The sequence below is a fragment of the Pecten maximus genome, chromosome 17 (genome assembly GCF_902652985.1).
Source record: "Pecten maximus chromosome 17, xPecMax1.1, whole genome shotgun sequence".
In the NCBI taxonomy this organism is placed as follows: Eukaryota; Metazoa; Mollusca; class Bivalvia; order Pectinida; family Pectinidae; genus Pecten; species Pecten maximus.
This window is the reverse complement of record NC_047031.1, coordinates 7,202,934-7,227,726: the sequence shown is the minus strand read 5'-3', so window position 1 is coordinate 7,227,726 and position 24,793 is coordinate 7,202,934. Positions and strand designations below refer to the sequence as shown.

The following is a 24,793-nucleotide window of genomic DNA, read 5'->3' as shown; positions in this document are numbered from 1 at the left end:
ATAATATTTTAAATACTATCATAATGCTACACAATTATAGCAAATCATCAAACCTGAAAAAGAAGACATTCACTAATCGGCCGACTGGAACAGTCTTATTTGAACTAGTAAAATAAATATTAAGACTGCTTAACTAGTTGGGTGCACCACCTGAAGGGCTTTACAGAAAGAATGAACCACAGTTGAGGGCGATAACTCTGTTTCAGATAACAGCAGTTTCCAGCAAAATCGCTTAATATCTAAATTTCAACAAAAATGTGTCTCTTGGACATCTTCAGAAATAAAATAGGCGAAAGAAATGTTCATAGAAATGGTTAATGTCTGTTTTGACACTATTACTTTAAGCTAATTGTTGGGGCTAATTTTACCATATTTTCATTACCCTAACGGTTGGTGATACTGAATTCCTGTAGAAGCCTAAGTATTTCAACGTATAAGGGTGATATCAATTTCATAGATACAAGTCAATAAGAATAGTGTTACCAATCATTTTTCATCATCTGTTAGATTTATTCAACTAGTTAGACAATAAGTATGGCTGCTAAATGAGATATAGGAGTTGAAAGTCTGGAGTATATGTTGTCAAAAAAAGATAACACTCTAAAGCTTTAATTTAAAGAAAGTCTTTATTCTTTCTAACCACGTTGGACTATATCCCATCATCGGTTTAACACTTGAAATCAGCATTTCAATCAACCAATTAAACTTTCTACGTGCATACAAATTGAAATGATACGGATTCCAAATAGGGAGTTTCATTTTTAACCAGTGTTAATCGTGTTACACCGGCATCAACGTTGCAATTCCATCCAAGATCAGTATATGATAAAACATTAATATAATTTTAGTGTAAAAATATATTATTTCAATCGTTTAAATGGAAAATATAAGAATAAAATCGTTTTCTCATGTTTGAAAGGGCACGGGAAGGCCGCTGTATGGTCCGTTAGTATCAGATTGCGGGAAGTGTCCAGCGTTTTCGAGTGGGAAAGCGGATACGAAGCTGTGCAAGTTCGGCTGAAATTGTCTGTATACTTAATATTGTAATTCACAATTGCCACACGGAGGACAACTCCAATTCGTCAAGTACTGCCGAAATAGTCTCGCGATCTTAGGACGCACTGCAAGGTCCAGGGAGAAAACATTTATGCAATATAGAATAATTGTCACGGGATTTTGGCAAATTTTGCGAGAAAATAAATGCGCATGCGACTTAATGTTACATGTATAATATATTAATGTTGGGTGTCCAACGTCCTTATCGGGATGTTTTCATCTGCCATCGTGTTCTCTCGTGGTCACATGACCGGCGCGAAGGCCTACATTAACACTTGGTCGATACATTAGATCAGAGCACCCGACTAACGTATTTTGCCGCACAAACAAACGTGATACACTTGTTCATCGTACTTAGAAACCGAGAAAAGTTCAGTACATTCTTATATTTATTCATGTACAGTAACATAACAGCGCTATAAACTGGTTTTAATTGACGAAGTGCCGATTAATTGACTTTTTTTTTTTTATAATTTTGACGATGTTTCTCATTTGCTTCAGAATGTAGCCACTTTTTGTTGTTCTGGTACAAATACCTTCACACTCTTATCTGTTTCATGAGTATTGATTTTGGGTAGTCTGGTGCTCTAGGACGATCTATAGAGCAAGTGTTAATGATCAGGCTTCAATATTGGTGTTTTAGTGTTTTAAGTACCGAAATCGCCATAAAGAAACGAACAACGCTGATAGACTATGCAATGGATCGTTATTAATTCAATTGATTATTAACATATGATTTCTGAAGACATAAGGTATAGTTAGAAGTTCTCTGTTGTAAGTGCAAATTTGCTAGATTCAACACTGTGGTAAAACCACGGTCCTCGTCGTTGCCCTGACAGCCGATCCAAGCTACGATCACGAATGCATCGACAAAATGAAAGTTGAAGTCGCATGCGCAACGTGCCGTTTTTTGTTGACACCTCATCCCCACCCCATATTAATTAAGGTTGTTTTACCATACCTGATCAATTGAAATATAGGAAAAAATTACTAGTAGTCGTGCTGCCGTGTCAGTATCGTCGCAAGTTTATCGTATAAAAAATAAACATACTTACAAGTGGAAATAGGAAGGAAACGAAATGAAGAAACCAGATGAATTAGCTGGTAGCGTAGTGTTACTGCATGACTTGGTGGGAGAATATTAAATCAGAGACGTATCGCCACGGGTTTCTTTGTTGACCGTGGTGGACCAAAATCAACGATTTGACATTCAGGGACTGCTTTTCTGCCAATTCTATCCATTGCATTTTATTTGAGATTTTGTGTTATATCTTGTCAGCAGTATGTTGATGGTGAAGGCACGAAACAGTGTTATATGAGATTTATAATTTCAATCATTTGAATGGGAACAAATCAGAACGAAATTATTTTATTCTATTTATGAGAGGGCCGTGTTATGGCGCTTGAGTATCCGGTAACGAAAGTGCCAATCGTTTCCGAGTGGAAAAGCGGGTACGACACACGCGTGTATCCTATAAGCGAGAACAGGTTGACCGGTGAACACCTGTTTTAGTTCGGCTGTAATTTTGTTTATCTATATATTCGGGGACAGATATCTTTGTCAAATTTGCGATGAACTATTCTATGCAAGGGGAATATCGAGGGCATGCATATTCTGTCGAGGGGTGATTTCAAGAATTGTAAATCTTGTTAAATGTTGTACGGAAATAAAATATCACTCGGCGTGGTCGAACCATGACATTTTATTTGAGATTTTGTGCTATATCTTGTCATCAGTATGATGATGGCAAAGGTACGATACACTGTTATCAGGGAATAACTTATGATAAATCATTTGTGAAATTATTGATGAAACATTTCTTTTTCGTTGACAATTGTTATGAATCTAGTCCATGGATTTATAACGTGTAATGTTGTTTTTTTGTGTATGCAGTAAGGAAAGGTCATAATGACATCGTAACATTGCTTCTTTACAAATGAGCAGCTATCAAAAGCTGTAATAATGCATTATTATATTTACATATGTTTGCGCTGGATAATAATGTTATAATTACTACGAGAGATACACCTATTAAAGTATCTGAAAGCATAGTAGTATATAAAATAAAATAAGATTCGCTACACTGTTAAACCTACAATGTTCTTTTGGGTTGATTAGGATATATATATACAACTAACGATGACAATTTTAAAATATAGTATGCTATTTGTTTAGTTATTGATGCGAAGCTTTAAAGATGTAGGCGGTAATGAAGCAAAACATATATTATTTGGCTACTTTGTGTTAAGCATATGTCACTGGATAGGAAGATGAATCAAATTGCATGATTAAATCAGGCAAAAGGAACCAACATAACTAATTAGAAAAACATGATATTGAGGGACATTTGGCGTCGGGACGGAAACAGGAATTAATTGTTGATAACGAGTAAACTGCTTGATTGTATGGTAACAAATCTCAATAAATGGTGATGACCCTTGACAGAAAATTATCTCTTGGGCTCAATATTGCAAAGGATCATGTCGGATGAAATTGAAAAAGGACAGACTTCAGAAATGATAAAAGCGAACTGTTTTGAAAAAAGTTCAATACTTTTAAGATATTGCATGTAGTCAGATAAATACTAAACACAAAATCATATTTAAAAAGATCACAAAAAGTAATGTGCTTTTCTATCACAATACGCTGTGTTGTTCCTCTCTCAGGCCATTGTAATAATTACCATACGTGTAGCCTCTATATCTCCAAATTAAACTTTATTGGGATATCATCAAAGATGAATTAACCCAGGTGATATAGAAAATTTAACACCGACGAAATGTCATCTTCAGAGTATAGATATTTTACGAGACCCCTTTAGAAACAAAAGGAGAGGAAAGATATCAACAACTTAAGAACAAACACATTATCAAATACAATAAATTCATAGCTGAGGTAATTGTAGACACAATTAAACGTATTTTACAACACATGCACCAAATGACTAAATACTATGCCTCATTATATTTCATAATGTAAGCTTTTATAACGCTTATTAATTAACAATAACTTGATACATGATGCAGTGACGATGATTTACATAGCGCAAAAATGATGTCATGTACCCAATTTTCCAAATCATTATTCTTGTTGCGTTTGATTCATCCGGAGAACATAGCATAGCATCTCCACGACGTTGATCAAAATGACGTAACAATCACGCCATGCCATCTTTACTGCATTTATACGCTCATCGATGTAGACTAGATTAACATTCAGGCAATGGGATACGTGTTGCCAAATGTAAAAATCAGATGCATTGAGAGCTCATAATCTTAATGATATACTGATATTGCAATATAAGCATTTTCCCAAGATCGCTGCAGGTATGCTTCACAGTCATTGCACTAGTTCAAACATTTGTAGGATTTTAAATGTAACAGTCAACTAATGATCAATTACTCCTGGAATTATTGATTGAAGAAATATGATATTTCGTTGACAAATCTATGTATCTAGTCGGTGGATTCATAACCTATTTGAAAATCAACATATGAAGTTGATGTACGGTCGCAAAGATATAGTAAATCCACTCCATGACAAGGGAGCAGACATTAATATGGTAGGTGTTATGTATTATCATATTAACACATACCATATCAGGATATCGTTTTACCTGTGTAGTCTTCCGGAATAGACATACCAGGCTTGATGTCTTACAATTAGGTAGACTAGAAAACGTTGATGGCGCTATACGACGACGTCCCTTAACGAACAAGTTTGGGCATCGTTAGTCGGAATATTGAATAAAGAGTTCTTTCAGGAAATAGCTAATGTCTGTATTATAAATGTATACCTTGATGAGCCTAATTTCACCATACAATTACATCCCGTTGAAGCTGCAGTATGGCAACTTATCAAAGTGATAATAATTTCCCCTACAGAGATTTTATTTAGATACTGTTCGCTAATAACAGTATTAGCAATCATTTTCAAGCTTTTGATATATATATATATTCATATTTCCCTATAATACTTCTTCGTAATAGCAACACAATTATAACAAATAATCAAGCCAGAAAAAAAAAGACGAAATTTATTCATCGACCTTTTCGGACAATCTCATTTCAAGACTCGTAAGACAGATAATATGACTGTGTAACGAGAAAGGAATTGGCAGACAGGAACATCTGATGTCAAAAAGAGAACAATCTAGATAATAATTTAAAGAGAAATATTTCATCGTCTAAGTATTGATTAAGCTCATTACTTTCAAAGGATCTTTCTACTTGAAAACTGTAAAGAAATGTAAATGCTCCCTTACTCGGAGTTTCCCTTTTAACCGTGAGCAAATACTGACGCCCCAGCATCCGCGTTGCCGTCCCTCCCCAAAATAGCACAGCTTTTGGGGTTTTGTATTTTTTGGAAAGCTTCTATATCCATAGGAATCTACCCGTCCTCTTTCAATTTGGTATGCACATTTATCAGAGTTCTAGGTAGAATATCATGGCAAAATAACGTTGAAATAGTTAGCATTGTTCCTGAATAATACCGTTTTTATTTTTACTTTCGGATGAATTTTGATACTTATATTATGTTTTGATGGTAATTTTTGAACAACTTCTTACACCATAACATATACACCCCACACCTCTCCAATGTTTCACGTACATTTATTATAATTTAACATGTTTAATTCTGACAAATTAACACGGAAAAAAATAACACGGAAATATTTTGTAGGTGTGAATTGAAAGACGTTTAGGACGTTTTTTATCAAAGCTCCAAAAGAAATCTATTTTCAGATGTATACAACTCTTACTCTTCTAATTTGGTATGTACATTACTAGAGATCTAGACGTGAAGTTTTGGCAAAATAATAGGGAATCTATTTTCTTTTTTCTTCATTTTTTGGGGGTTTTGTTTATTTAATTTTTTTCTAGCAATGTTAATGAACTATACTTATTTCGGCATCAAACCTTAAATAAAAGAATGTGAAAGAATACCAAGACGTTAAGTACACTTCCCATACCCTACTGATTTGTTTATTTATCATTAAAGGGATGAATATGATAACACGGTTAATACGCTGAAAATATCACTTTTTTGTTCTATCTTTTCCTTTGAAAAGTTATATATCAAGTTTGTGTTACTAAACTTCACAAATGTTGGTGGTAATGACTCGAACAATGAATTAGCTACTTCGATGAATACTGTGTATACAACTTAGCTGTCATTCCATGCTGATAATGTTTACAAAGTTGAAATGAATTTTGTAAAGCACCTTAAGACTCTTTCATCTACGAAGAGTATCTGATTCAGCCTTATTTGGGTCATGAGAAGAAGATCTTTGAAATTTCAGTCAATTTGACTCAGGGCCAAAATGTACATACAATCAAACTGTCATCCAATGCTGATAATGCTAACAAAGTTAGAATAGATTCCAATAGAAATATAAAAATATCATAGTCAAAAATGTGATTTTCTTATATAAACTTTAGCAAAGTCTACCCACTCCTCAGGGGCAAAGATGATACCATTGTAATGAAATTCACAATTTTGATAAAGCACCTCAACCCTTACATTAACGAAACGTGGAGTGCTTTATTCCACTATATATGTGAGTAGAGAGGAAGAGTTTTTAATCTATTTGATCCTTTTTAGCCCCGCCCCTCAGGCCCAAAAGGGGTGGGAACCATATAATTCACAAATTTTGTTTACCTTTAGCCATATAAGCTTCCTGCAAATTTCACAAAGTTTAGTTCAGATGTTTTGGAGAAGAAGTCGAAAATGTAAGTTGTTGACGGACACACGACGCACGATAGACGACGGCACGACGACGGACATAAAACGATTGGAATAGGTCACTTGAGACTTTGTCTCAGGTGACCTAAAAATCGTAACATAAAAAGTCTTAGTTTCAAATCATTGCAAAGGAAAATTGATAAGTTGATCAGAGATGGAAATTCAATCTTATTACCATTATCTTGTTGTGGCTACAAGAGTAAGGTCAATGGTACAATGGCATGAGGACAGTGAATGTTTAAATTATTATTTTATTAACTTAGTAGAATCAAGAACACAAACTAAACAATAGACAACAATTACATATGACAATTAATGCATAGTTAAGATATAGATACAAGCTTAATAGAACAGATACACACTGGGATGAACAAGTGGTAGTAAAAGTGTAATTGAACATAGGAAAAATTAAAAGTGACAGAGACATTAATTGTGACAAAATTCCAACTGAAGTAGACATTTAAAAAAAATTTACACATAATATTCTGTGAGGTTCTGACCAAATTTCATGAAAATATTTCGATTACTTTTTAATCAAGCCATGGTTTGGACTTCCGATTCGGTAGGTAAATATTAGAGGTCTGGAAATGGATTTCTAGCTAAGCAATTTGGAATTTTTCTTTACTATTTTGGGACGTACTTTTACCTTCTAAAAACTAAATTTAAAGCACATTAAAGGCTTCTATGTCCTAATGTATAAACCCGATACACCTCTGATCTGGTGTATATAATCATGCAAGGAATATGTAAGATAAAATGGAAATTAAGCGTCGGAAAATTTGGATTTATCACTTTTCTGGATTTCATGTTCATAAGATTGAAGTTTTTTGTGTGTGATTACTTTTAGAGTTTGAATAAAATCCACAAAACAGCTTGTGCTTGTTTAACAGATGCAGTGAAACTACATATACGTATTCTAATTATTTACTGAAATCAAAATATAAGCATTTTCCCCGAGGACGCAGCAGGTGTGTTTTGCAGTCATAGCACTTGATCAAATATTAATATCACGTTTTCAATGCAACAGTCACCTGATGATGAAAAAACCTATGCAAATACAGGTTAAAGGAATACGAAGTAACTAATTCATGTTTGAAAATTACATAAAAAATAAAATCTTATGTGTCGGTTTTTACCATTTTCCAGGGGTATTTTTTAAAGTATGCAGCAATGGAAGTTTACAAAGACATAGTAACACTACTCCTAGACAAAGGAGCAAATATCAATATGTTAGGGGTTGCAATGTATTATCTATTAACACATATCTACACTCGATAGTGATTTCAAAAAATGACGGGGATACAAAGAGCAATCTGTCTGATATACGACTAACCCCCACGGGCTGATGGGTGGGGCCAAAAAGGTTCAAAGAAATATCTTAAACTCAGTTGACTGTTAAGGCCTATATGGGAATCTTGTTAAAGTATAAGCAGATCTATCAGTTTCCATATGAAAAATGAATGTTTTATTTTATCTTCGATCATTGTCTACGCTCGATGATGATATTGAAACAATGAAGAGGATGCAAAGATCAATCTGTCTGAAAGCCAAATGATAGCAGTATTTATTTTTTTTCTTTGTACATCTTTCGGAGTAGAAAAATATGGCTTGATGGCTTATCGGATAGCTAGACTAGACAACGTTTAAAGGCGTCAAGCTACGTTCCTTAATAAACAAGTCTGGTATCCCTTTGACATCGTTTGGCGAACAATGAAGGAGTTCTTTAAAAAAAAATGCTAATGACCTTATCGAAAGTATTACTTGTAACTATTTGACGGGTTGATGTCACCGAACCTTGATACGATTGGAAATAGTTTTAACGTCATCAACAATCATATGACGTCACATCACAGGGTCCAGATGATCTCTTTTACACCTTAGTTGCATTCGCAAAATTATACTTGACCATGTCCCTCTTTAATTCAACCCAATACCATTGCAGTAGAAACATGTCACAAAACAAAAAAAAAAACTTGGATGAAATAGATTCTATATGCAGCAACAACTCACTGTGTAACCTCTATATCTCATAATTCATCTTTATTCGGATATCATCAAAGATGAATTAACCAAGGTAACACAGAAAATGTAGCACCGAATAAATGCCATCGCCACAGCATTCATGTTATGCGACCACTTTAGAAACAAGAGGAGAGGAATTGTATTAACAACTGAAGATCAATTAATCCTGAAATCAATTAATACCTGTTATGTATCTAGTCTATATATTCATAACCTGTTAGAAATCCCACATATGAAGTAACTACTTCATGTTAAAACACATATTAAAGATAAATATTTCTGTCTGTTCTGATCATTTTCCAGGGAGAAGCATTGAAAAGGGCAGCACAGTACGGTCACAGATACGTGGTAAATCTACTCCTTGACAAGGGAGCAGATATCAATAAGGTAAGTGTTGTAATGTATTATCATATTAACACCTATCTGCGCACGATAATACTAATAATATATCATTACAGGCGATACAAAGATAAAGCTGTCTGAACGCTTTGTAATAGTAGTATTTAGTATAGTGTGTATTTCTTTACCTGTGTCATTCTTCCAGAATAGACATATCAGGCTTGATGTCTTATCATTAGGCAGACTACAAAACGCTGTGTGGCGTTATACGACGACGTCCCTTAATGAACAAGTATGGACATCGTTAGACGGACAATAGAATAAGGATTTCTTTCAAGGAAGAGCTAATGTCTGTTTTTTTTTTAATTATTACCTTTTAAATCATCGACCTATTCGAAAAATCTCATTTTAAGACTCTTTAGATAGATAATATGCCTGTTTAACGAGAAATGAATCGTCATATTGGAACATCTGTTGTGAAAAAAGAGAACACCCTAGACTATAATTTAAAGAAAAAAACCAATATATTTTTAACCGCTTTAAAAATATTTCATCACCTTAAAGTACTGTTTAAGATCATTATTTTCAAAGCAACTCACGGATCGTTTTGCTTGAAAACATCGTAAAGAAATGTAAATGCTTCCTTACTCGAAGTTTCCCTTTTAACCGTGAGCAAATGCTATTGCTCCAGCATCCGCCTTGGCGTCCCTCCAAAAATCGCACAGCGTTTGGGGTAAATTTTTCGAAAGCTTATATATCCATAGGAATATACCCCATCCCCTTTAAATTTAGTATTTGAAGTTATATCACGGCAACATAACGTTGAAATATTTAGCATTGTCTCAAAATTACCGTTTGTTTTATTTTACGATGAGTTTTGATACTCACATGATATTTTGGTGGTAATCTTTTGAACGAATTCTTAGACCATACATATGCACCCCGTACCTATCCAATTCTGTACGTACCTTTATGATAATTTTAGCAGTTATATTCTGGCAAAATGACATGGAAATATTTTCTAGGTTTTAATTGAGAAACGTTTTGGACATATTCTGTTATGAAAGCTCAATTGAAAAGAAATCCAAGGCTTTCATGTGTATTCACCTTTACTCTTCTAACTTGGTTTGTGCATAATTAGAGGTTAAGACATGAAGGTCTGCCAAAAAAATATGGAATATTTTTTTCTCTTTTAAGTCTGACGGATTAGAAGAATCGGGCTCTATGTCTTACCCATAGCTAGACTAGAAAACGTTTAATTGCGTCTAATGACATCACTCAATATAAGAAACGACTAATTTCAGTTTTGATATTATTACTTGTGACTAATTGTTTGGGCTAATTTTGCCATATATCCATTGCCGTAACGGTTTGTGATACTGAATTCCTGTAGAAACCTTAGTTTGGCTTGGTTTGGGTTATTTTTTTAACGTCCTATTGACAGCTGAGGTCATTAAGGGACGGCCTCCCGTTTGTGCGACATGCATGCGTGCTTAATGAAAAAGGATTTGAAAGTTTGGAATATATGTTGGGAAAAGTCTATACTCTCTATATCAACTTTGAACTATATCCTATCATCGGATTAACACTTTAAATCAGCATCTCAATAACCCACGAGACTTTCTACTTGGATACATACTTAATTGAAAATGATTCCACGCCGGAAGTGTCCTTTCTAACCGGAGTTAACGCTGCCATACCGGAACCCGCGTTGCTTTCCCATCCAAGAACAGTATATGTTAAAACATTAATATAATTTTTAGTGCAGCAATATATAATTTCAACCGTTAAAATTAAATAAATAAGAATACAACCGTTTTCTCCTGTTTAGGAGAATGCCGCTGCATGGTGCGTTAGTATCGGATTACGGAAAGTACCCATCGTTTTCGAGTGGGAAAGCGGGTATGATGCTGTGCTAAATCGGCTGAAATTTTCTTTGTACTTTATAATGTACTGCATAATTGTCAGATTGTTGCAGAAGCGATTTATGACTTCTTTGAAACAGCGTTTAATATTAAGGCATGTCAATGTACATTTGTGGAAGTCTATTATAAAAAATTCAGATATGTGAACCGAAATGATATTTATTCAGAAACACTGTTATTATTTCAAATTTGATATACATTCAGCATATCAACATATAGAGAGCTGAATACTAAATTTTTCGGATTTTTTCTGATGATATTTGAACGAGTATATATTTTCAGAATCAAAGAATTTCCTTTTGGGTTATATTTAGCCTGCTATATTTACACGAAAGCGACCACGCCACAACTTAAGAAATGGCGAGGTGAAGTAAACCAGATAATCATTCTCCATGATTACGAGTTGAACGCGTATAGTAACGAGCATGTATCCGCACGTATGGCGAGTCAGGTCAAGCTCGACTTGCTGTCGAGTGGGTTTGTACCCATGTCCGAGAATTCGCCCTAGTAACCTGATAGAAAGATGGTCTTCTATTGATGTTGAATTGATACCTAGATATCAGACTGGTCATGCTAATATCTTGAGCCGGTTGGTAGATTCTGACGATTGGTCAGTTTCTGATAACGTTTTAAGCTCACCTGGCCTGAAGGTTCGGTAAGCTGATGTCATGGTGAAGTGTCCGTCGTCCGTCCGTCGTCCGCCTGTCGTCTGGCGTCTATCAACATTTCATTGAAATTCCTACTCGTTCTGAACGCCTGAATATAATTTGATGACATTCGGTCTTGAGCATTATTGGGCTAGGGGAATTAAGCGTTGTACAAATAGTAAGTGTGGTCCCCTGGGGCCGGAGGGGCAATGCCTAATAGAGGACATTTAGGTAAGTCCTTTAAATCCGAACTTTTTCTAAACACTTCAGTTGATTTGAATGAAATTTAGTCTGGAGCATAATTGGTCAATGGGGATCAAACGTTGTATAAACGGAGAGTGTGGCTCCCCTGGGGACGGAGGGGAAAGGCCCAATAAGGTGAGTCCTTTAAATCCCTACTAGCTCTAAATGCTTGAATGAATTTTGATGAAATTTAGTCTGGAGTATTTTCGGCAAATGGTATCAAACAGTAAGGGAAATTGAGGCTAATCATTTAAATCACTACTGTTCCGAGACGCTTTAATATATTTTTATGAATTTGGAATGGAGCATTATTGGGCAAATGGGATCAAATGTTGTATAAACCGAGGGTGTGGCTCACCTGGGACCAGAGTAGTGGGGCCCAGTGGGACAACCAAGGTTAATCCTTTAAATCCTTACTACTCCTGAATTGATTTAGATGAAATTCTGTCTGGAGCATTATGGGGCGAAGGAGATCATTGTTTACAAACAGAGGATATGGCTCCCCTTGGACCTGAGTAGTGGGTCTCAATAGGGGGAATTGATGTAAATCGTTAAAATCAGTACTTGTCCTGAACGCCTGAATGGATTTTGATGGAACAATAATGGGCAAGGAGATCAAACTTTGAATCAACGGAGGATATTACTCCACGGGGACCGGAGGTACAGGACCCAATATCGGATATTGAACTAAATCCTTAAAATTGCTACTAGTTTAAATCGTTTACATTCCAACCGAAAAAACGTGTATAGCATTATTTAGCAGAAATAAGTTAACACAACACTGATCTAAAAATAGGCACTGAGGTCTTTCTTTACCCCTAGGGTCTTAGTTTCTTGGTTATATTTTTTGAAATCATTAAGATCGCAACCCCATACTCATATACAGCATTGTTTGGCATCAACAAATATTAATATATAAACAAATTGAAAATGAACATTATTTTGACGTTCTGTCGAATCCGACCAGTTGAGCGATACATGCCCGTTGGGCCTCTTGTTCAGTGGTTGGAATTGTTATTGGCTCTGACGAGATTAACATCTGTGTAAACCATAGCATTAGTATTGTTTTTTATTTTTTCATTCTCGTCACTGGAGTATAAACAGTGGCGGTAAAAAATGCTTTTACAGCTGACTGGTTCGGGATAAATGGGTGGTCTGTACCCCCAGTTTGTATTGTTCACAGAGTAATGGAATACAAGCAACCGCGTTGCGCATGTGGGACTTTCGTGGTCCCTTAAAGGAGTCTGCCATTGTACGGCCCGTTTTAAGTCCAGTGGGGAGTATATTTAAAGGGTGGTGGATGTTGTTGATTTACCTACTAACAAGGAGTCATATGATCCCTTTTAGAATGCTGGTTTTAAGACTAGATTTTTGGGTGGTAATACTAAGTAGTATTATGTAGTATTCGTTACGGTATGTAGGCGGGGTATATTGGTACGGTGGTGAAAGTACAAGAGACACCTTGATCCGGTGATTGTTATTATTATTTTTCTTTACCGTTGATAGTTTGACTTATTGCATAATTACTCAGATTGGGTTATATATGTTTTGCAGGCTTTCAGATATGTCAAATCCAGCAGATGCATTATCTGGTAGCGTACTGTTACTGCCGAACTTGTTGGCAGAATGTTAAGCCGATACCAGCGCACATTAAAGACGTATCGTCACGGATTTATAATTTGGACGTGGCTGGCAAAAAGCAACGGTTAGGCATATATAGGGACTGCTTTTCTGCCAATCATGTCCATGTTATTATATATCATCTTCTTTAATACTTGGTTGGGTTTGTTTTGTTTAATGTCCTATTAACAGCAGTATGCTTAAGTGAGATATCACTATAAATCGGCAACAGTTCCGATCTATCACAATGAGATTTAACTCGAACATACCGCAGTCTCCCAAAACACACAAAAGCCCTCGCAACACGCACGCATGTCGCCACACGGGAGGCCGTCCTTAAATGACCTTAGCTGTTAATAAGACGTTAAGCAAAATAGACCAAACCAATCTTATAAACAGCCAAGGTCATTTAAGGCCGTGCCAGGTTTAAGAGGTGGAGGAAAGCCGGCGTAGCCGGAGAAAACCCACCGGCCTACTTCCAGTACCCGTCGACTGCCCTACGTAGGTTTCGAACTCGCAACCCAAAGGTGGAGGGCTAGTGATAAAGGGTTGGGACACATTAACCACTTGGCGACCGCGGCCCAGTCATCTTCAGTATAACAAACGAGTTGTACTAGTCCTGTGATACTTGCTTTGTATAGCATCAAATGGGCTCATAATATTGTGAGGATACAAAGCCCCACGGAGTCATATTTGGTGTAAAATGCATTAGAATGAGCTTAGATACGTTTTATCGGTACTCAAGGCGAAGAGGGATCCAATTATTCCGGATTTCTCTGATCGTAGACATCAACTTATACAACCAGCGTACTGTATGTGCATGCGCACTAGGGTAAGCAGGTTTCTTCCGAGGTTAAGAGCTTTTGCCATATGCACATTTTTTAGACATATATGTCGACCGAAATTCATCAGAGTAAGACGAAGCCCATTTGGACATTGCACTCGGATGTGCCAAGTGATGAATATCGAAGATTGTTTAATATTTGATTTGAGTGATTTGATTTAAGACGATTTCATCATTTTTCTATCAACATCTAAGACTTTCAGTGGATGTATATTTCAGCCTGAGAAGAAACCTTTGTCTTACACTAGAATGAGAGAGTTATTCATCGAGGCTTTTAGTCCGTTTATTTAATATATAAAGGGATGTGGGCTGCATAACTTAAGATCGGCTCAGTCACGATTGGCATTCATTCCCCCTTTCTTCGATACGGTCTCGGTGTGGTCGACAAATTGCATTTTGTTTGAGATGATGTGCATCATTATGTTGGGCCGTCGTATGACGCGTGAGTATCGGGTGGCGGAGAGATCTGAGCATTTCTGAATGGGAAAGCGGGTACCATGCTTATAGGTGTCTCATTCAGCGAAAACACATTGATAGGTGGACATCTGTCCTAGGTCGGATGTAATTGTGTTTTCATATATATTCGTAGACATATATCTTTGTCAAATTTTCAATTTCGATGAAATAATCTATAATGAATGATAGGAGGATATGGAGGACGTGTATTTTAGGGAGAAATGGATGATTTCAAGAGGTGTAAATTTAGTTTAATGTTGTAAATAAATAAAACTTGCACTCAGCTTGGTCGAGTCATATAATTTTATTTGATATTTTGTGTTATATCTTGATATCAGTATGTTGATGGTGAAGGCGCGATATAGTGATATCAGATAATAACTAATGAATAATTATCTTTGAAATAATAACTAAAATACCTCTTTTCCGTTGACTCTTGTTATGGATCTAGTCCGTGGATTTATTACGTGTAGATAATTCCAAATATTAAATAACATTGATATTTGAAATTGTATTCTATTATAATTTTTTTCTGTTGGTTATTGCCACCTTTTTGGGGAATGGATTGATGTATGCAGAAAGGAAAGGTTATAAAAGGTTCTACGTCATAAAGACATAGTAACATTACTCCTTAACAAAGGAGCAAACAAAGGAGCAGATATTGAAATGTTGTCGTAATATATTGTTATAATAACATATGGTTGCGCTCGATGGTAATGCTATCATTACTAAAGGTGGGAGGGGTTGTAAAGAAATCATCTGAATTCCTAGTAGTAAAAATACTGTTGGAAAGATGTTGTACATATCTAGGGAATGCTTTTTTCACACATCATTCTAAAAACACATATTTAAATTATCTTATGTCAAATAATTGTATTCGTATAAAGGAATAGCAATACTTACATCTACCATATAACGTTCACAGCATTCCAAAAATCCGAGACTCACAGTCAGCTCGACACAGAAAAGATAATTCAGATTAAACAATGACGTGTGCAAGCCCTCCTGTAAGGGGACATATGCTTGTAATATATAAACATGGTTTGCCCGAATAAAAAGATATAAATAAAAAAAAATAAGTGTAGTAAAAATATTTACACGGTTAAACCTACTAGTTTTGGTTGGTAAACATATATACACTAAACAATGACAATTATAATATGCTCTCTGTCAAGTTATTGATGCAAAACCTCAAATATATAGGCGGTAATAAAACAAGCATACCAGAATGGATAGTAAGATAAATTAAATAACAGGATTAAATAGGGCAAAAGGAACCAATACAACTGATCAAAACAAATGTCTATTGAGGACATTTGTCGTCGTGACAACGAGGATTTACATCATACCATTCCAAAAGAGGATGAAAGCAAGGATGGATTATTGATAACGAGAAAATAAAAATTAATTGATTATATGGTAAAGAATCTCGATATAGAGGTAGGTCCCTGGATAATTAAAAATATAATAGTATTACGGCTATACAAAGGGTAAGCCATATTTAAACTTAATTGTTATAGTAACCTGGATAAGTCTTCTGGAATAGAAAAATCGGATCCGACGTTTCATCTATAGCTTGACTAGAAAACATTGAATGGCGTCATACGACATACCTTAATAAACAAGTCTGGTCTCCCTTGGACATCGTTAGATGAACAATGGAAGACGGAGTTCTTCCAAGAAACTGCTGATTACTGTTTTGAAATTATTACATGTAACTTATTTATGGAGCTAATTCACTACAGCAATGACCTCCCATACAAGCTGTCGTATGTCAAAATATACTATAGAACAAATTTTCCCCTTTAACGAGTATCAATGCACTAATATTGTATTGTGTATAATGCAAGGTATGAAAAACATGTAATGTAAAACAGTAATGCATTATTATATAAACACATTCTGCTCGATAGCTATACTATAATTCGTATGGGGATATAAAGATTAAGCTATCCAAAAGTATATTAATTTATTAAGTATGATATTGTTTTCTTCTTCACGGTTATGTCTGAGGTCTGAGGGATTACAATAGTAATTATCTATGTCTTACCCATAGCTATACTATATTGTGTCAAACGGCGTGCCGTCCTGACATTATCACTTGTAACTGATTTGTGTGTCTAATATCACCATATATTCATTACTTTAACGGTTCATGACAATGACCTCCCGTATAAACTGTAGTAGGTCAACTTATAAGGGTGACCATTATGTCAGCAACCAAGACTATACTTGGATTAAAATAGATCAGAAAAATGTTACATATAATTTTTCACCTTCCGACAGTTTGTTTGTTTTGGTTTTTTAACTATCTTTGAAACCGTCGTGTAAGATATCCCGTAATCTGATTAACACTTTAAATCAATATATCAGAAAAAAAAACTTACGGATCTGTCCTCTCATAGGGTTTCCTTTTTAACCGTGAGCTAATGCTGCTTTCTTAGCATTCGTGTTGGTATCCGACCCCAAAACCTCATATCTTTGGGGTAAGTTTATTTTGGAAAACTTCTACGCCTATAGGAATACTTTCTAATCCTTTCAATTCGGTATATAAATCTATTGGAGGTCTGGACGTGATATAATGAAGAAATAACTTATTTTAACATGCTTTGGACGTAAAATGAGTTTTGACACTCTTTAAGATTTTTTTGAAGGTTTTCAAGAGGCTTCTATGTCAATAAGAGTACACCAAACATCCTTCTTATTTGATATGTACATTCATTACAGTTACAGAAGAAAGGTTCTGATCAAATTAATGAACATATTTCGGTTGTTCCCTCAAATTTAGCAATGTTTTGAGGTTAATGTTGGTTCTTCCGACTCGGTTGAGGTCTGAAAATCAATTTGGGACGAAATGATATGGAAATAATTTGCATTTTTCTCTTTTTTAATTAGCGGACTTTTTGGACATACTTAAACTAAATTACGAGCACCTCAAAGGTTTCTTAGTCCTTTCAGTATACCATCCATACCCATCTGATCTGGTGTGTGTATAATCAGGAAAAGGAATATGAGTAATATAATGGCGATTGGGCGACGGAAATATCTTCAGAGATTTCACTTATTTTGGATGTAATATTCATTACATTCAAGGTTTTTTTTTTTACTACTTTTAGAGTTTTAATTAAGTTTGCAAAATAGCCTGTATTTGTTTATAAAATGTATTAAATGTATTTTGGAAGATGCCTTAGTTCATTCATATACACCCGCCCCTTTCAAATTTTGTATGTTCATTCGTTAATTTGTTATAGTTCAACTAATTTGTTTCTTTTTTTTTCTTTTTCTTTTTGTTATCTCAGTTAAAAAGAAATCCAAGGCTTTCATATGTATACCACCTTTTCTCTTCTATTTTGGTATGTACATTACTAGAGGTCTAGACATAAAGTTCGGGCAAAAAATATGGAATATATTTAGTATTATTTTTCTTAGATTTATCAATGTTTTGAACCATGCTTGTAATTTCAAAGAGAGTCGTTAAGTATACTTCCCATACCCTTCTGATCTAGGTATATATCATTAAAGGGACAAATATGGTTATCGTGCGTTGAAAATATCACATTTTTCTTCTTTTTTTTATCTTGAATTTTTACATATCCTTATTTAATATTCATCTGATTGATTTGTTTTGTATTTACTCGAGGAATTACAACCAAATTACAAAATAGCTTGTGGTTTGTTAATCAAATGCATTAATATTACATTGTGTATAATGTTAGATATGTATATATATATACATATATATATATAATATTACTACATTATCATATCAATAATAGTAGTAATATTACAAATAGTATGGGGGATCCAAAGATTTAGATATCTGTAAGCATTGTGGTATACTAGGTAGAGTAAAAAAAATATATGATTTGAAGTCTGACGGATTAGAAGAATCAGGTTCTACGTCATACCCATAGGTAGACTAGATAACGTTGAATTGCGACCAATCACGTGCCTCATTATTAGCAAGTGTTGTGTCTCTTGGACATCTTCAGACATAAAATAGGTGAAAGAAATGTTCATAGAAATGGTTAATGTCTGTTTTGACACTATTACTTTTAGCTAATTGTTGGGGCTAATTTTACCATATTTTCATTACCCTAACGGTTGGCGATACTGAATTCCTGTAGAAGCCTAAGTATTTCAACGTATAAGGGTGATATCAATTTCATCTACCATGATTTTGCATAAGTCAATAAGAATAGTGTTACCAATCATTTTTCATCATCTGTTAGATTTATTCAACTAGTTAGACAATAAGTATGGCTGCTAAATGAGATATAGGAGTTGAAAGTCTGGAGTATATGTTGTCAAAAAAAGATAACACTCTATAGCTTTAATTTAAAGAAAGTCTATATTCTTTCTAACCACGTTGGACTATATCCCATCATCGGATTAACACTTGAAATCAGCATTTCGATAAACCAATTAAACTTTCTACGTGCATACAAATTGAAATGATACGGATTCCAAATAGGGAGTTTCATTTTTAACCATATTTAATCGTGTTATACCGGCATCAATGTTGCAATTCCATCCAAGATCAGTATATGATAAAACATTAATATAATTTTAGTGTAAAAACATATGAGTTCAATCGTTTAACCCCTTAACTCCCAGGATTTTTTAATGGAACTGAAAAAAATCCAACATTTTAGTTCATCATGATTGTTCACACTTTTGCGTCAATATTTTTGGTAAACAACCCATATATATTTAGAAACTTGAGAATATAACCTTTTCAAATTTGGTAATAAAGGTGTTGTTTTTGCATTATTGACGTTACCATGGTAATCAAAATTTATGATTTTTTGAAAAAAGTAACTTATTTCATATGTTTATAAATTTTAAGCCAATGAGAGTGAATTAAATGCTAATTTATAACATTAATGATATATCAGACTCTTGAGGAAGGAGGATTAATACAAATAAAAGTAGTATTTTCTATTTATTTGCAGTTGTTGTCATGGTTACCGACTGAAATTAAAAGTAGTTATTTTTGTTTATGTTTTTATTTCCGTTTTATCTGCCTAGACTTCATTGTAAGAAATTTGGTTTTGTATTACAGGTATAATAATTTAGTCAGCAGTCTATATATATATTGAAACTTGTAAAGGGGACCTATCCAGATTTTATAGCAAAACTTCTTTTTTTATTATTTAAAACGTTACCATGGCAACCAGAAGTAAATACGTAAAAATGCGATATTTTACCTAAAGAAACATGCGCATGTGCTCCCATCTGAATAAAAATGTAAAATGCAAAACAGATTGCAGCTTAGATTGCTGTATATGATTATAAATGTTAATTATAAATCATATTCATAAGTAGGTTGTTGTTTTAATGGTTTTAACATTAATAATTAATCTTTCAAAAGTTATATTTAGTTATACATGTATTTATTCCTTTCCTATTGTATGGTTTTATTCAACAGCTAACATGTGTCTCCAAATCAAGATATTAAAGCTGATTTTATCAATGTGAATTTTACCATTATGTAGAAAATGTAAAATTGCAATTTCTCTCTTCAATATGTAGAATCTATGTACATTCTGTATCCATTTCTAGTTGCCATGGCTACCAATTTAGCAAGTGACCATTTTGATGTTACATATCTACTTCACTTGTTGTATTTGTTCTAGTTTCTCTATACCTACCATAATTAGACACTCACAGAGATAGGATGATTAACAAAAGGGTCATAATAACTAGCATCTGGTACTACTAGTGTAATTAAAAACAGATTTACTGATAAAAATTAAAATCATGGAAGGCATGCAAATCAAATGGTTATAACCATCTTTGCTCATCATTCTATGTATGTATGTCTTCCTGGCTGAGAAGTCCTAGACTTAATTCATAGACAATAGACATATATAAATATAGACAAGTGAAGAAAGTCCAAGCTCCCCAAAGGACATATGTTATTGATGAAATGTTCAGCTTGAATAATCCAGTTTGGCAGACAAACATGTTGATTGATATAAACATTTAAACTTGGTTGGTTACATGTTTATTATGGATTATAAAGAATTCTGAACTATATTTATTACATGGCCAGGCAAGCCATATTTGGTATAAATGATAAATTGATGTACCATGTTTTTTGAAAATAATAATTTACTCAATCAAAATTGCATGTTTCAACTTGGTACCAGTTGCAAAAACAACAACAACACAAATATTAAGTTCTGTAATTTTAATCAATGACATAGAATAGTGGGAGAGTGTAGCTATAGGGAAAAGATGCCTAAATCTGCTGTCTCTGGTGGCAGGGGATGGCATTTATCTTCTAGTACTGGTCACACCACAAATATCCATATAAAGTCCTAAAGCTGATGTACCTGAAATTTGAAATGGGAGAAAATCAATATCATAAGCATCCAGATATATACACTAATAAAATATCTTATTTGCAAGGCATTACAGATTTATTCTAAAGAATATGGTAATTTATAATGCCCACTTCAAAATTTCAAATGAAACAGTCAATAATGAAGTATAGGAAATGAGCTCACATACATATAGAAAAGCAGAAATAATGATCAATTTAAACAAAACCAAATATCCTCAGAAGCTATAAGATAATAAACATTTTAATTGTAGTGAATTTGTAATTAGATAAATCTATTAACTTACCTTTGATGTCATATATTAGGCAGAATCATCCATAAGACAATGTTCACATTAAATTTTGTACACCAAGCTTGCTAGTAAAATTGAGACAGCTCCACACTGTACAAGTAATTGGGCAATACCTGAAATACAAAATAAGCTATATTCACATGTCATTGATTGCTTGTTTCACTTTAAAAATCCTATTTCCCATGGTCCTGCTTAAAAAATACAAGAAAAAAAATAACTTGAGATTATTAATGTGGAATATTTCAAAAAGCCTTGAAATGAACTTTTAGAAAGTTAAACAAACTCGCCCAACCCATCACCAAGTCTGAGTTTCAAATACTCATACATGTAACAATGTTCTGAAAATCCATAACAGTGCACCAATAAGTTTCTTCTTGCCCTATTACATATGACATTTTGATGGTAAGATCAGTATATGTCTCATAAATGACAACTCTCTATCAAAGTGTCTTATGTTTGGTGTTAAGTCAGAGGAAACTCGGAAAATACATGTTTATAACCCTGCTTCAGTGCCCCCTCCTCACTAATAATAACTTCGAAAACTTGTAATTACCTATTATTTCTGTATTGTGTGCATCCTTAGAGGATTAATCATAATGAAGCATACAATGATAATTACTAGCTAACCAGCATTCTACCTTTGATTTATTCGAATTATTTTCTTTCAATAATGTTTCCAGTCTTTACTGGCATAGAATACTTACTGGTACATGTACATCTATATATATATATCTACATCTGTATAAATTTATACATGTATCAGTCTATTTCACATAAAAAAGTCTGACACAACATATAATGCTTGAATTCGGGCAAAAGCTGGGGTGTCATATGTTGATCCTCATACATTTGTGGTAAGCACAGTAACACTACACAAACTTTATATATATGGGGTTGGGGATATGTGCCCTTACATGATTACATTTGTATGAATCCAACCTATACTAGCACACCATGATCCAAACATTCTAGAAATCACAACCAGCTAAACTCAAGAACAGCTATTTGGTATAACAACCATACCATGCAACATTTTTTTCTTAATTATATATATAATGTACCTCTGTTGCAAAACTGAAATTCATTAAAAGGTCTCACTTTTTCATCTCCCATTTATTTCATTATGTAAAATGCAATAAAAACAAATTTATCCAATTTTAGTTCATACGTACAATTTGGCAGACACAACAAGAACTTTTTACTATTTGTTCCAGTATGATTATATACAAAAGCATGTAATGTACTGAGGTAAAGTAAAATCTAAATTAAATTCGTAGTAGAGATAAATATTGATAATTCTGATACAAAATACAGGATTGATGAAATTAAGTGTAACACCCCCCCCCCCCCCCCAAAAAAAATAGAAAAATAAAAAACAAAACAAAAGAGAGAGAGAGAGAGAAAATATTACAAGAACTAAATCGTTGTTTTTAAAGTGAATAATTTTTTAACTGGTCACATTTCATTTGGACCCAATTGTATCTGTACAAATGTAGGCCTATCTTATTACACAATAAATGAAATTAAAACAACATTAAATGCAGAAACTCATGTATACACACAATGTATATCTATATATTTGTAAAATTTACATATCAGATATTGCTGGTACATTTTGTATTCTCGTGTTCACAGAACTTCCATTTATGTACATGTACAATGTACTTACCTTACCTACATGTACATAATTATGTAGGCCTATCTGAACACGATTGTTTGTCTGTTTGTGTCCATTTACACTGTACGTCTGCAACTCTTCATAGCGCCAAATGTCACTTCACAGTTTGTTAGTTGAGTTGACAGTGGTCACTGCATATCGTTTTGGTGACGACTTGTATCGGTAATATGTGAGGTCCGCGAAATCAATCGGCACCAGGCACATGTCCGTCTCACCGTTTAGAAACCGAAAGTGATCATCTAGGAAATACCCGATTACTATAAATAGCTTTTGCTGTCGTCGGCTTTATTTTTATTAATTTTTTATTTGTAGATATCAAAATACGTGCTATCACTTTACTTATCTTGAGACAAAAGTATTTTTTTCTGATGAAACCAAGACCATTTATTGCGTTATGAAAACAGCAGAAACTAAAAGTTGTCGATCGTACTCGCGCAAGTGCTTGTTATCGACTCGCTCTTGCACGACGTCAATTCAAGTTACTGTGGTGTTTCGTTCATATAATGCGGATTTGTGGAAACCTTGCATCATTTTTTTGGTACGTTATGAATGATAGAATTGTGCATTTTGATTAGTTTTTTCTTGGCTTCAATTGTATATATAATGTATTACTATTTCTTATGAAAAAATCATTAAAATTTGTCGATTTGTGCTGCGTACGGTATAGAACCATACATCACATGTACTTTATTGACAAAAAACATCACATTTTGGAGGATTCCTGTAAAATAGTGGAATAAACATAAAATTGAGAGTATAAACTACCACTACTGTGAATTACAGGCATTTCATCTCGCTATATTTTATGTAATGAGAGATACAAAATCGAATCCGCGCTGTGACGATTACGCCGGCGGAAACACGACGTCAACAATTCAAAATAGTCGAAATAAAAGTTGGCTTGGTTTTTCAACTCATGAAATGCATCAAAAAAGTTTGTCAAATGAAATTTTACAAAGAACAAATGTTGTTGGATATTTTCTCCTGTTTTACTAGGTATATTCGGTATTTTAATAGGTAAACGAATAAAGGAGATATGACCATTTATCTTACACCGAAGTGCTATTGGCGTAGTTTGGCGTAGTTGGGAGTTAAGGGGTTAAATGGAAAATATAAGAATAAAATCGTTTTCTCATGTTTGAAAGGGCACGGGAAGGCCGCTGTGTGGTCCGTTAGTATCAGATTGCGGAAAGTGTCCAGCGTTTTCGAGTGGGAAAGCGGATACCAAGCTCTGCAAGTTCGCTGAAATTGTCTGTATACTTAATATTGTAATTCACAATTGCCACATGGAGGACAATTCCAATTCGTCAAGTACTGCCAAAATAGTCTCGCGATCTTAGGACGCACTGCAAGTCCAGGGCGAAAACATTCATGCAATATAGTATAATTGTCACGGGATTTTGGCAAATTTCGCGAGAAAATAAATGCGCATGCGACTTAATGTTGCATTTATAATATATTAATGTTGGGTGTCTAGCGTCCTTATCGGGATGTTTTCATCTGTCATCGTGTTCTCCCGTGGTCACATGACCGGCGCGAAGGCCTACATAACCGCATCGTAAGAGACACTATTGC

General features: G+C 34.3%; 1 protein-coding gene and 1 long non-coding RNA gene across 2 annotated transcripts in view; both read right to left on the bottom strand.

The window, feature by feature from the left end:
- LOC117315868 overlaps positions 1-24,793 on the bottom strand; it is a 548,716-nt gene that overhangs the window by 177,194 nt on the left and 346,729 nt on the right. The gene's annotated exons all lie outside the window — the stretch shown is intronic.
- Positions 21,080-21,631, bottom strand: LOC117314995. Its single transcript, XR_004529658.1, has 2 exons — positions 21,535-21,631; positions 21,080-21,239 (listed from the first exon to the last, which is right to left on the bottom strand). It is a non-coding gene; the product is annotated as an uncharacterized LOC117314995 (long non-coding RNA).